This window comes from Mus caroli, unplaced genomic scaffold (assembly GCF_978045245.1).
Source record: "Mus caroli unplaced genomic scaffold, Mus_caroli_1 scaffold_5, whole genome shotgun sequence".
NCBI classification, from domain to species: Eukaryota; Metazoa; Chordata; class Mammalia; order Rodentia; family Muridae; genus Mus; species Mus caroli.
Genome location: NW_028227260.1, coordinates 33,850,740 through 33,865,896, shown reverse-complemented (window position 1 = coordinate 33,865,896; position 15,157 = coordinate 33,850,740). Strand labels below are relative to the sequence as shown.

The 15,157-nt window shown below is 42.1% G+C and overlaps 1 long non-coding RNA gene across 1 annotated transcript in view; it reads left to right on the top strand.

The window, feature by feature from the left end:
* LOC147004518 (uncharacterized) overlaps positions 1-15,157 on the top strand; it is a 116,044-nt gene that overhangs the window by 51,973 nt on the left and 48,914 nt on the right. The gene's annotated exons all lie outside the window — the stretch shown is intronic.

Here is a 15,157-nt window from a genome sequence, read left to right as displayed (position 1 = left end):
GCATGCCTTACATTTTCTTCCCCCTGTTTTGATCTTCTTATAAATTGATTTCCATAGAAACAATCCAAAGAGACTGCCTCCCATGCATATCTGGTCCAACCTTGCCTCTTGTCTTAGAACCAAAACTATAATTGAAATGGTTCTGTTGAGGAAGAAAAACTGCTACCTGTGGAAACTTTTGACCCATATTTCCCATTAGTGTTATCTGACAGGCTCCTACCTGCCCCTGACTATATCTTACTTACAAAGAGGGGACAGTAGGATCAACCTTTCATAGTGTCAGTCTTGGAAGTTCTCTTGAGTGGGAGATATTTTGATTTGCTTTGCTTTGCTTTGCTTTGCTTTGCTTTGCTTTGCTTTGCTTTGCTTTGCTTTGCTTTGCTTTGCTTTGCGAATCAGTTTTCACGATTGTGGGGCCAGGGAGCTTTGGGACCAGGAAGAGCAGGCCTGGAGCAAGAATGCGGTTGATGTGTGTCCAAACCCTGGAAATCTCATCCTAAGATCAACAGAGTAGGATAGCTCCCCCCCCCCGCCACAACCCACCCACACACACACCTGCCCTGGTGCCTGCATGTCCCAGCCCACATAGCCCTGGGCCTCCAACCATTGCCTCACCAGGGGAGGTCACATTAACCTTCCTTTCCTCTTACAAGGTCATGTCCAGCAGCACCTGGAATCCCTTCTCGTGCTAATAAGGCATATACAGCACCCTAGCTCGGGCCATCACCCCACATCCCTTATTAACCCCCCCCAAAGGTCTCCCCCATAAACTGAACCAGTTCTCCAAAGCTGTGTCCAGGTATCTATGTTCTTTGCCCATACATTCACAGCCAACCAAGATCCTTCCTGCACCCACCCATCTCAGCTAAGCTTCTCTTCCTCCAGTCCAACCTGGTGTGCAATGAGCCTGAGTACCCAAAGGAAGAAGCAGACACAGGACAGGGCGGCATTTTATAGTTCAGAGTAACATGTCTCCATACTTAATTTTAAGTATGGGTGATCTATCAGAAAGTAATCTGTCCCACTTGGTTGCTTAAGGGGCCCACTTAAGGAGATATCTAACATGTGACTCCTCTTCTTCCCACTTGGAGACTAGAGCCAGAACCACTGGACACAGAGAAGTAGAAAGCCTAGGTTTTCAAAGGCAAAGGCAGGTCAGAGAACCTAGTCAACACACAACTCTCCTGGTTTGGTGAAATGCTTATCACAGGTTTCTCACAAACTGGTCGTCTCTTCTCAGTTTTCCTCTTGGATAGACCATGAGAAAATAGACATTCTTCTTCATTGCTGGATATAATGACAAATGTTCTTAAACCCCATGGAGAGGGTTTGATACTAATTTAAAAAATAACACAAGCATGTGTTTCTTGGGAGCAATAATCCTTCTTTTAAGGATCCTCCTCCCAAAACATGACATAAACCCTTTCCTAGAAGAAGAAGGCTTTGGGGATCTGGAGGGGATAGGAACACTTAGGAAAAACAACAGAGTCAACTAACCAGGACCCTTGGGGCTCTCAGAGTCTAAACCACCAACCAAAGAACATGCACAGGATGGACCTAGGCCTCTCTGTACATATGTAGCAGATCTGCAGCATGGTCCTCACATAGGTCCTGAACAACTGGAGTAGGGGCTTACCCTGACTCTGTTACCTGCCTGTGGACCCTGTTCCCCTAACTGATCTGCCTTGTCTGTCCTCAGTGGGAAAAGATATGCCTAGTCCTGCAGTGGCTTGATGGGCTAGAGTGAGTTAGTACAAAGAGGGATTCTCACCCTTCTTAGAGGAAAAGGGGAGAGGGCTGGGGAGGGGCTAGTGAAAGGGGGACTGATAGAAGAGGGAATGGTGTGACCGTGATGTAAAGTGAATAAATAAATAAATTAATGAACAGAAATTTTAAAATCAACTTCCAATAAAAGAAAATTAAAATTAAAATCAAAAGATTACAGAAAAGCACCGGGGCAGCTGGGGCGCAGGGTCGACTGACACTCACCAGCTACCCACAACACCCGCCACAGGATCTTAAGACTTCTGGTGAGTGGAGCACAGCTTCTGCTCCAATCCAATTGCGCAGGACCTGAGACTGCATTAGTTAGGGAAGCAGAAACCAGCCTGAGTAGGGCCACAGGCCTCATCCGGCCAGATCAGCGCCGGGGTAGCGGGAGCGCAGGGTTGCCTGACACCCGCCAGCTACCCACGACCCCCGCCGCAGGATTTTGGGACTGCTGGTGAGTGGAACACAGCTTCTGCTCCAGTCCAATAACGCAGGACCTGAGACTGCTCTGGTTGGGGAGAGAGAAATCCGGCCTACATAGGGCCACAACCCTCTTCCGGTCAGAAAAGCACCTGGGCAGCTGGGGCGCAGGGTCGGCTGACACTCACCAGCTACCCACAACACCCGCCACAGGATCTTAAGACTTCTGGAGAGTGGAACACAACTTCTACTCCAATCCAATTGCACGCAGGACCAGAGATTGCATTAGTTAGGGAAGCAGAAAACCGGCCTGAGTAGGACCACAGGCCTCTTCCGGCTGGACCAGCACCAGGGTACCGTCAGCTACCCATGACCTCCACCGCAGGATTTAGAGACTGCTGGTGAGTGGAATACAGCTTCTGCTCCAATCTTTAAACAGTGACAACGATAACAACTAACCCCAGAGATTACCAGATGGCGAAAGGTAAACGTAATAATCTTACTAACAGAAACCAAGACCACTCACCATCATCAGAACCCAGCACCCCCACTTCGCCCAACCCAGGGCACCCCAACACACCGGAAAAGCTAGACACGGATTTAAAAGCATATCTCCTGATGATGATAGAGGACTTCAAGAAGGACTTTAATAACACACTTAAAGAAATACAGGAGAACACTGCTAAACAGGCAGAAGACAATAAAGAGGAAGCACAAAAATCCCTTAAAGAATTGCAGGAGAACACTGCTAAAGAGTTACAAATCCTTAAAGAAAAACAGGATAACATAATCAAACAGGTAGAAGTCCTTACAGAAAAACAGGAAAACACATCCAAACAGATGATGGAAATGAACAAAACCATACTAGACCTAAAAAGGGAAGTAGACACAATAAAGAAAACCCAAAATGAGGCAACACTGGAGATAGAAACCCTAGGAAAGAAATCTGGAACCATAGATACGAGCATCAGCAACAGAATACAAGAGATGGAAGAGAGAATCTCAGGTGCAGAAGATTCCATAGAGAACATCTGCACAACAATCAAGGAAAATGTAAAATGCAAAAAGGTCCTAACTCAAAACATCCAAGAAATACAGGACACAATGAGAAGACCAAACCTACAGATAATAGGAGTGGATGAGAATGAAGATTTTCAACTCAAAGGACCAGCAAACATCTTCAACAAAATTATAGAAGAAAACTTCCCAAATCTAAAGAAAGAGATGCCCATGAACATACAAGAAGCCTACAGAACTCCAAATAGACTGGACCAGAAAAGAAATACCTCCCGACACATAATAATCAGAACAACAAATGCTCTAAATAAAGATAGAATACTAAAAGCAGTAAGAGAAAAAGGCCAAGTAACATATAAAGGCAAGCCTATCAGAATTACACCAGATTTTTCACCAGAGACTATGAAAGCCAGAAGATCCTGGACGGATGTTATACAAACACTAAAAGAACACAAATTCCAGCCCAGGCTACTATACCCAGCCAAACTCTCAATTAACATAGATGGAGAAACCAAAGTATTCCACGACAAAACCAAATTCACACATTATCTCTCCACGAATCCAGCCCTTCAAAGGATAATAACAGAAAAAAACCAATACAAGGACAGGAACCACGCCCTAGAAACAACAAGAAGGTAATCCCTCAACAAACCTAAAAGAAGACAGCCACAAGAACAAAATGCCAACTTTAACAACAAAAATAACAGGAAACAACAATTACTTTTCCTTAATATCTCTTAATATCAATGGACTCAACTCCCCGATAAAAAGACATAGACTAACAAACTGGCTACACAAACAAGACCCAACATTTTGCTGCTTACAGGAAACTCATCTCAGAGAAAAGGATAGACACTACCTCAGAATGAAAGGCTGGAAAACAATTTTCCAAGCAAATGGCATGAAGAAACAAGCTGGAGTAGCCATTCTAATATCTGATAAGATTGACTTCCAACCCAAAGGCATTAAAAAAGACAGGGAGGGACACTTCATACTCATCAAAGGTAAAATCCTCCAAGAGGAACTATCAATCCTGAATATCTATGCTCCAAATACAAAGGCAGCCACATTCATTAAAGAAACTTTAATAAAGCTCAAAGCACACATTGCACCTCATACAATAATAGTGGGAGACTTCAACACACCACTTTCACCAATGGACAGATCATGGAAACAGAAACTAAACAGGGACACAGTGAAACTAAGAGAAATTATGAATCAAATGGATCTGGCAGATATCTACAGAACATTCTATCCTAAAACAAAAGGATATACCTTCTTCTCAGCACCTCATGGTACCTTCTCCAAAATTGACCACATAATTGGTCACAAAGCAGGCCTCAACAGATATAAAAATATTGAAATTGTCCCATGCATCCTATCAGATCACCATGGACTAAGGCTGATCTTCAATAACAAAATAAATAATAGAAAGCCAACCTTCACGTGGAAACTGAACAACACTCTTCTCAATGATACCTTGGTCAAGGAAGGAATAAAGAAAGAAATTAAGGACTTTTTAGAGTTCAATGAAAATGAAGCCACAACATACCCAAACTTATGGGACGCAATGAAAGCATTTCTAAGAGGAAAACTCATAGCTCTGAGTGCCTCCAAAAGGAAACTAGAGAGAGCACACATTAGCAGCTTGACAACACACCTAAAAGCACTAGAACAAAAGGAAGCAAATTCACCCAAGAGGAGTAGACGGCAGGAAATAATCAAACTCAGGGGCGAAATCAACCAAGTGGAAACAAGAAAAACTATTCAAAGAATCAACCAATCAAGGAGCTGGTTCTTTGAGAAAATCAACAAGATAGATAAACCCTTAGCCAGACTCACTAGAGGGCACAGGGAAAGCATCCTAATTAACAAAATCAGAAATGAAAAAGGAGACATAACAACAGATCCTGAAGACATCCAAACCACCATCAGATCCTTCTACCAAAGGCTATACTCAACAAAACTGGAGAACCTGGATGAAATGGAGAAGTTCCTAGACAGATACTAGGTACCAAAGTTGAATCAAGATCAGGTTAATGATCTAAACAGCCCTATATCCCCCAAAGAAATAGAAGCAGTCATTAATAGTCTCCCAACTAAATAAAGCCCAGGACCAGATGGGTTTAGTGCAGAGTTCTATCAGACCTTCAAAGAAGATCTAATCCCAGTTCTTCACAAACTATTCCACAAAATAGAAACAGAAGGTACTCTACCCAACTCATTCTATGAAGCCACAATTACTCTGATACCTAAACCACAAAAAGACCCAAAAAAGATAGAAAACTTCAGACCAATATCCCTTATGAATATTGATGCAAAAATCCTCAATAAAGTTCTTGCTAACCGAATCCAAGAACACATCAAAACAATCATCCATCCTGACCAAGTAGGTTTCATCCCAGGGATGCAGGGATGGTTCAATATACGGAAATCCATCAACGTAATCCAGTATATAAACAAACTCAAAGACAAAAACCACATGGTCATCTCGTTAGATGCAGAAAAAGCATTTGACAAGATCCAACACCCATTCATGATAAAAGTCTTGGAAAGATCAGGAATTCAAGGCCCATACCTAAACATGATAAAAGCAATCTACAGCAAACCAGTAGCCAACATCAAAGTAAATGGTGAGAAGCTGGAAGCAATCCCTCTAAAATCAGGGACTAGACAAGGCTGTCCACTTTCTCCATACCTATTCAACATTGTACTTGAAATCCTAGCCAGAGCAATTCGACAACAAAAGGAGATCAAAGGGATACAAATTGGAAAAGATGAAGTCAAAATATCACTTTTTGCAGATGATATGATAGTATATATAAGTGACCCTAAAAATTCCACCAGAGAACTCCTAAGCCTGATAAACAGCTTCGGTGAAGTAGCTGGATATAAAATTAACTCAAACAAATCAATGGCCTTTCTCTACACAAAGAATAAACAGGCTGAGAAAGAAATTAGGGAAACAACACCCTTCTCAATAGTCACAAATAATATAAAATATCTTGGCGTGACTCTAACTAAGGAAGTGAAAGATCTGTATAATAAAAACTTCAAGTCTCTGAAGAAAGAAATTATAGAAGATCTCAGAAGATGGAAAGATCTCCCATGCTCATGGATTGGCAGGATCAACATTGTAAAAATGGCTATCTTGCCAAAAGCAATCTACAGATTCAATGCAATCCCCATCAAAATTACAAATCAATTCTTCAACGAATTAGAAAGTGCAATCTGCAAATTCATCTGGAATAACAAAAAACCTAGGATAGCAAAAACTCTTCTCAAGGATAAAAGAACCTCTGGTGGAATCACCATGCCGGACCTAAAGCTCTACTACAGAGCAATTGTGATAAAACTGCATGGTACTGGTATAGTGACAGACAAATAGACCAATGGAATAGAATTGAAGACCCAGAAATGAACCCACACACCTATGGTCACTTGATCTTCGACAAGGGAGCTAAAACCATCCAGTGGAAGAAAGACAGCATTTTCAACAAATGGTGCTGGCACAACTGGTTGTTAACATGTAGAAGAATGCGAATCGATCCATTCCTATCTCCTTGTACTAAGGTCGAGTCTAAGTGGATCAAGGAACTTCACATAAAACCAGAGACACTGAAACTTATAGAGGAGAAAGTGGGGAAAAGCCTTGAAGATATGGGCACAGGGGAAAAATTCCTGAATAGAACAGTAATGGCTTGTGCTGTAAGATCGAGAATTGACAAGTGGGACCTCATGAAACTACAAAGCTTCTGCAAGGCTAAAGACACCATCAATAAGACAATAAAACCACCAACAGATTGGGAAAGGATCTTCACCTATCCTAAATCAGATAAGGGACTAATATCCAATATATATAAGGAACTCAAGAAGGTGTACTCCAGAAAGTCAAATAACCCCATTAAAAAATGGTGATCAGAACTGAACAAAGAATTCTCACCTGAGGAATACCGAATGGCAGAGAAACACCTGAAAAAATGTTCAACATCCTTAATCATCAGGGAAATGCAAATCAAAACAACCCTGAGATTCCACCTCACACCAGTCAGAATGGCTAAGATCAAAAATTCAGGTGACAGCAGATGCTGGCGAGGATGTGGAGAAAGAGGAACACTCCTCCATTGTTGGTGGGATTGCAAGCTTGTACAACCACTCTGGAAATCAGTCTGGCGGTTCCTCAGAAAATTGGACATAGTACTACCGGAGGATCCAGCAATACCTCTCCTGGGCATATATCCAGAAGATGTCCCAACCGGTAAAAAGGACACATGCTCCACTATGTTCATAGCAGCCCTATTTATAATAGCCAGAAGCTGGAAAGAACCCAGATGTCCCTCAACAGAGGAATGGATACAGAAATTATGGTACATTTACACAATGGAGTACTACTCAGCTATTAAAAAGAATGAATTTATGAAATTCCTAGCCAAATGGATGGACCTGGAGGGCATCATCTTGAGTGAAGTAACACAATCACAAAAGAACTCACACAATATATATTCATTGATAAGTGGATATTAGCCCAAAACTTAGGATACGCAAGATATAAGATACAATTTGATAAACGCATGAAACTCAAGAAGAATGAAGACCAAAGTGTGGACACTGTGCACCTTCTTAGAATTGGGAACAAAACACCCAGGGAAGGAGTTACAGAGACAAAGTTCGTAGCTTTGATGAAAGGATGGACCATTTAGAGACTGCTGTATCCAGGGATCCGTCCCATAATCAGCTTCTAAACGCTGACACCATTGCATACACTAGCAAGATTTTGCTGAAAGGACCCAAATATAGCTGTCTCTTGTGAGACGATGCCGGGGCCTAGCAAACACAGGAGTGGATGTTCACAGTCAGCTATTGGATGGATCACAGGGCTCCCAATGGAGAAGCTAGAGAAAGTACCCAAGGAGCTAAAGGGATCTGCAACCCTATTGTTGGAACAACATGATGTACTAACCAGAACCCCGGAGCTCTTGTCTCTAGCTGCATATGTATCGAAAGATGGCCTAGTTGGCCATCAATGGAAAGAGAGGCCCATTGGACTTGCAAACTTTATATGCCCCAATATAGGGGAATGCCAGGGCCAAAAGAATGGGAATGGGTGGGTAGGGAAGTGGGGGGCGCTATGGGGGACTTTTGGGATAGCATTGGAAATGTAATTGAGGAAAATATGTAATAAAAATATTAAAAATCAAAAAAAAAAGAAAATGTCTTAAAAAAAAATCAAAAGATTAAACCCAACTATGACTATACATTTCGTTGTTTAAAAATATGCTCTCGGATATTAGTCCCCTATCTGATTTAGGATAGGTAAAGATCCTTTCCCAATCTGTTGGTGGCCTTTTTGTCTTATTGACAGTGTCTTTTGCGTTATAGAAGCTTTGCAATTTTATGAGGTCCCATTTGTCAATTCTCGATCTTACAGCACAAACCATTGCTGTTCTATTCAGGAATTTTTCCCCTGTGCCCAGATCTTCAAGGCTTTTCCCTACTTTCTCCTCTATAAGTTTCAGTGTCTCTGGTTCTATGTGGAGTTCCTTGATCCACTTAGATTTGACCTTAGTACAAGGAGATAGGAATGGATCGATTCACATTCTTCTACATGATAACCACCAGTTGTGCCAGCAAACTTAAATCTTCTCACTTTTTTTAAGCTATGGAAGTTTTTTTTTATATATTTTAATAATTTCACCTTCTCTAATTCACCAATTTTGATTTTTATTTGGTGTCTTGTCTGTGAAATCTTCACCTAGAACCCAGTGACAGAGATTTTCTTTTGTACATTCTGTTAGAAATTCTTTAGGCTCACATATGTATACAATGATCTGTATATGGTACATAGATCTTAACTTATATTTGTTTTTTGATATTCGTTAGCTTATTTTATGTTAGTGTTCTACCTTCATGAAGAGTGCACTAAATCTCCATATAGAAGGGGTGAGCCACCATGTGGTTGCTGGGAATTGGACTCAGGACCTCTGAGAAAAGCATGCAGTACTCTTAACTACTGAGCCATCCACCAGCCAACATTTTATATTTGTGTGTGAATATATGATTACCTCAGTACAGTACAGACCATCCTTTATACACAGAATTGACTTTGCATATTTGTCAAATAGCAGTTGTCCAGAAAGCCAGGAATGGAACGTATGCCAATAATTTCAGTGCCTGGGGTTGGGAGTTGTAGCAAGAATTTATTCATTTCTCAGCCTAGCCTACACACAGGTTTGATTTGAGCATGGGATACACAGAGAAATGTTGACCCCAAATTGACAGTTGTCTGCACATGTGTGAGTGTCAGGATGACTGGTGATTTCTGTCTTTCCTGACTTGTCAACCTTGATTCCAATACCATTCTTGGCTCAGTTACCTTATGTCTATATAGAGGTCTCTCTTCAAACAATGTTCTTCTCTGTCTTTGTTCTGTTTCTTACTTTATTTTTTCATTTGTCTATGAATTTTAGAATTAGACACGTAGTTAAAATAAATAGTATAAGTCTTATTCCTGTTACATGTAATATGTAGAACAATTTTGAAAGAATAGATATCATAGCAATAATGAACATTCAGACCCGTGATCATGTATATTCTTCATTTATGTATGTAGTAATTCAGTAATGTTTTGAGCCTTTCTAATGTATATGCAATATATATATATATATATATATATATATACCCAGATTGCTCACAAATAGTTGACATTTTTCATTCAAGTATTCCTGTGTGTGCTCTGTGTGTATATGCATGTGTGTGTTCCTGCTTAGACTCATTCAAACTTCTATAACTTCATCAAGTCTAAACTTTATATTCACCTTAGACCAGGATTGCGTTCTAATCTCGGGTGTATATTAGATATGTCTGAGACATGAATTTTTATATGCAACCAGAATATACTCAGGTGAAAGATCTCCCAAACTGAAGAATTAAGGAAGGTCCCATCAAGTCCAGTTCCCAGCCTATGTTCTCTCCCTCCCCTTCAGAGTCCATCAGGCCTGACTCACACTGATGCAGTTCTCATGAAAGCCACGAGGTGGGAGCAAAACTAAATTCTTGCATTTTAGTGAATAGGGCTGATGTTTTACAGAGTAGCAAATATCCCCAAGTTCATGTATCTCTGGTGTGCTTGGAAGCTTCAAGGGTGTACTAGAGAAGTTCCGTTTGTGGATTACCACAGATCTAGTACTCAACAACTCACTTCATTGATGCTCAGTGTAAAGTGAGCAATTCAAACTGTGTAAACGGTGCTCCTTCATAGAGAATATGGTGTCTGATTATTCAGGGGCATTTTGTAAAGAATATGGTATTTATACTTGGACTGAATTCTGTGGCACTCAGATGCATTTCCCAAACATTCCAAGTAAAGGATTAAATGCCAGGGGTTCTTTTCTCTCTTTCCCAGAAGACTTGCCTCTAGGTTGTCAGGCAGGATGAATGTTTTAGGTACAGGAATGTACTCTTCAAGCTCCAATAGAGAAATGCAAACATCAGTCCAGCCAGAATTGCTTGGATATACATTGTGGTCCTGCCTGTAAAATATGCCAGGGCATCTGTGGCATAGTCCTGTGGAGCAACAACCAACATCTGAAGTGACATAAGGCCCACTCCAACAGATGGGACCTACACCTGACACTGCTTTGGTGACCAAGACCAGAGACTAGATAGACCAGGGACCCAGGGTAAAACTAGATACTGTTGGTCATAACAGTAAGGTGATATAAAATGAATCTTGGAGTAAGCTCAGGTTGTCTAACAACAAAAAGTAACAGGAAGCAACAGTCTTTCTTCCTTAATATCTCTTAATATCATTGGACTTAATTCCCCAATCAATAGATATAGACTAAGAGACTGGAGACATAAAGAGGATCCAATGTTTTACTGCATACATGAAACTCACCTCAGTGACAGAGACAGACTTTACCTCAGAGTAAAAGGCTGGAATAGCCATTTGGTGAGGAAATCAGAGAAAAGGTCTGGGGATTCTGGAGGTGGAATCTGAGTTTAGAGGGATCTCAGTCCTGTTTTGACTTCCTTCCAGTAGACAGTCCTAGGTCTCGATAACTTTGTTGTGTCCATTGTAGATATCTCTAGCAGAGAATCTCTAGTGGTAGGTGTTGGGAAGGCTAGAGAGAGTCTGGGCAGTAGCAAAGCTAGCATGAAGAATGACAAAAACAGCCAAGAGAATGGAGGAGAGGGGGCTTGTGGAGGGCACATGGCCTGGGAGATCTTGTTGTCCTTCTGGATGTAGTGTTTCCTCTGCCTCCTCCTCCTCTTCTTCTATCCTTTGTCTAAATAGGGTTTCAATGCAGTGGCTACAGCCTCCTGACAAATGGTTGAACTGTTAGCCTTTCCCTGTGAGAGAACAGTCCATTCATATTGTGAGGTGGGGCCAGAGTGGTTAATGGGGGGTACTGAGAATGCAAAGCGTTCACAGTCTCAGGGATGGAAAAGGATGGGAAAAAAAGCATTTTTTATGTTTATTGCTAATAGGGGAACGTTGGCAGGGATGACTGAGATATGGGGTATCCCTCTTTGTGGGGAGCCCCAGACTCCCATGGTTTTGTTAATTGCTCTCATATCTTGTAATAATCTCCACCCCTGAGCTCCTTTTTAATACCAAACACAGGGGTATCCCATGGACTGTGGAAGGGGCAGAGATATAGAAACAGCTGTTCTTTTACCAGCTATGTGAGGGCTCTAAGCTTCTCCCTTGATAGAGACCACTGTGGGACCCAGATGGCTTCACCAAAAAGCCAATCAAGGCAGGGAGTACTATATCCGACAATGGCCCCTAGATTTGGGGGTGATTTGGAGGAGGGATTTTAGGGTCTCCTTGCATATTATCTTTATAGGTAATGTCCTCTATGGTAATGTGGTCTCTTTCTGGTTGGGTGGTAAGAACTACATCTAAGGCTTGGAAGATAACTCTCCCTAGAATACTGGTGGCTACTTGAGCCATCAGGGGCCATATGTGGCTTGTAGCTCCACCTGTAGGCTTTTTGGGTACTGAATGCATGAGAGGTACCCCCTATGCCTATGAGTTGGGGTTCGGGGATCAGTTGCCAGTCATGTGGGATCTCTTGCTGTATTGAAATTGTCCTGTTTGCTCCAGTATCAATTAGGGACTTGAATGGTTTATTATCTATTTTAATGATTAATTTTGGATGAAAGTCTTTTGAGATGCTGGATACCTATAAGGCTTCTATGGGAGTAGTTGTCCCTCTTAGTGTCAGGGCTGAGAGCTTCTTTGTCTGAAGTTTAAAGGCTCCAGTGTCTTAACATCCTTATCATATACAGCAGTACAGTATTTCCTCTAGTGAAAACCTTTTCTGAAGCAAGGGCAGATTTTCTTACTGCAATTAGAATCTGTTATGGGGAGAGAGTTTTGCGGGCATTCATCACTCCAATGTCTTGCCTCTCCACATTTGAAGCAGATTCCTTCTGTTTTCACTGCTGCTACAAATGCCTGAGCCACGGATGAAATCTGGTATGATAAGGTTCCTATATCTGGTTGCCACAATCCACATATCATGTTGTTCCTCTTGAAGAGCCTAGCAAGCAAGTCTGGATTCAGAAGTCATGCCTTCCCATACAATGGTTTTAAGAAGGAGGTCTCTGGATGTGGGGCTGGGAATTTTTCTTTCTAGGCTCATTTTTGTTCTGAGAATAAAATCAGATAGGGCTTCTCAGGGCTTTTGATGAAGAGAGCAGGGAGGAAGCAGGGTCTTGTGACTCTAAGGGTGGTCTCACTTATACCCTCCTTCCACCAGGGTCAGTTCTACTGTGCGGTTCAGGTAGGGCTCACTCTCCCGAGTGCTGCAGCTGGCAATGGAAGGGACCAGCTCTCCCATGCTGCCCAGGCAAGGGGTGCTACCAGCTCTCCTGCTTGCCACAGACAGCAAGGGGCAGGACTGTCTCCTCCACATCCATATACCCAAATGTCCAACAGAGAATAGTGTCTGCTTTCCTGACTGCTGCAGAAGTGCAGGTAGGGGCAGGGTAGGCTGTGCTGCTGCACAGCTGTCAGTGAGCAGGTCCAATTCTCTCTTGCTGAAACCCTCTGAGCAGTGTTACCTATGACCAGCACCAGTTTTATTGTGATGCCCAGAGAAGGTGTGGATCCATCTCTCTGGAGTACTGCAGCTATGAGGGGTGGGACAATTTTCCTGCTCTGCCTAAGCAAGGGGTAGGGCCAAATCTGATCAGCCCACAGACATGAACATGGCCCTCAGTGTCAGCATGGTCAGGACTTTAACATGACCTCAGGTGACTGCCTCGCTGCTCTCTTCTTTGTGCACAGAGTGTTCTGGTTCTCTCTCTCTCATGTGTGTGGTGTTCTGTGTATGATGTGTGTGAGCTGTGAGATGTGTGTGTGTGTGTGTGTGTGTGTGTGTGTGTGTGTGTGTCTGTGCTGTGTGCCTGTGCATGATGTGCATGTGTGTCTGCCTGTGTGTGTGTGCCTGTGCTGTATACCTATTTGTGGTGTGTCTGTCTGTCTATCTGTCTGTCTGTCTGTCTTTCTGTGTGTCTGCTGTGTGCCTGTGCATGGTGTGTGTGTGCTGTGAGGTTTGGTGTGTGTGCCTGTGTATGTTGTATGAGTACTGTTGTGTGACATATGCATACCCTGTGAGTGCTTTAAGTTTGCTTTGGTTCCGAAGTTTTTCTCATGGAATCACCAGCCTTATCAGATTAGGCATTCACTGTATGCCAATGTCACTTCATTTTAACTATGTTAGTTACAAATTCAACATCCCTATTTTTGAATAAGATCACACTCCACGCCAACAAGGGATAAACTTTCAACATACAAATGTGAGGACACCATGCCATCCTGCATAGTTGGTATGGGGTAACATCACATTAATGTCGAAACTTTACATTTTTGCTGTTCCTACTGCTGCTGCTTTTGTTGTTGTTGTGACACAGGGTCTCATGTACCGCAGGCTGACATCAAACATGTTATATAGCCAAGAATGACTTTAAACTCCTGATTCTCCTGCCTCAACCTCTCTGGTGCTGGTATTAGAAGCATGTGCCTCCACCCCAGCTCTGCAATTTTTACTTGTTCATATTTTAAACCCAATCCTTCTTCTTCCAGTTGCTATCACTTGCCTATACCACTCCTTTGCAAGAAGTAGGACTTTCTTTGACTGACTTATCAGTTTTTTTCTATTTAACCTTCTATGCCTGAGATTCAATCTTCTGTATATTGTACTCTGTTGGTGATGCTTGCATTTGAAGCTTCTGATCACATACCTAGCTTTCCATCTTCAGGATTCCATCAGTTTGTGTTTTCTTTATGACATCTATTTCCGTTTTCAGGTCATAAAATTTTTTCCCACTTACTTCACCTATTTGATTGTATTTTTGTATGTCTTTAAGGAATTTATTTCCTCTTTAGATGTCTTTATCATCTTCATAAGATTGTATTTAAGGTCATTTTCATCTGGTTCTGCTGTGTTGACCTATCCAAGGTTTGCTGTAGTAGGATATCTGGGCTCTGGGGGTGCTATTTGCTCTGGATATCATTGTGTTCTCATGTTGCCTCTAGTCATCTAGGTTTTGTGGTTAATTAGGTTTAGGTGCTGATTTCTGAGTTTATCTTTATTAGATGGGTGGTTTTTGGATGTTCTTCCCTTGGTTTTGTCCCCCACCCCGTCTTTTGGCCTAAGTGTCATTGTGTTCAGGTGACTATTGAGTCTCCTGTTCTAGTAGGATAGCTCCTTGTGGTTTTTATGTCTTGTGTGAACTCTGGGAGTTAGGGTACATGCTCCTGGTAGGAGGAGACTTTAACAAATAGCACCTGGAGAACACACAACAGTATATGTTAAGTCCAGAGTTAAGAACAGGCTTCTGGAAGGATGTTAGGAGCGGTACAGAGTCAAGGTAGGGTAATTGAGTGAGAAAATTTTATACACACACGCACGCGCACACACACACACTCACAAAC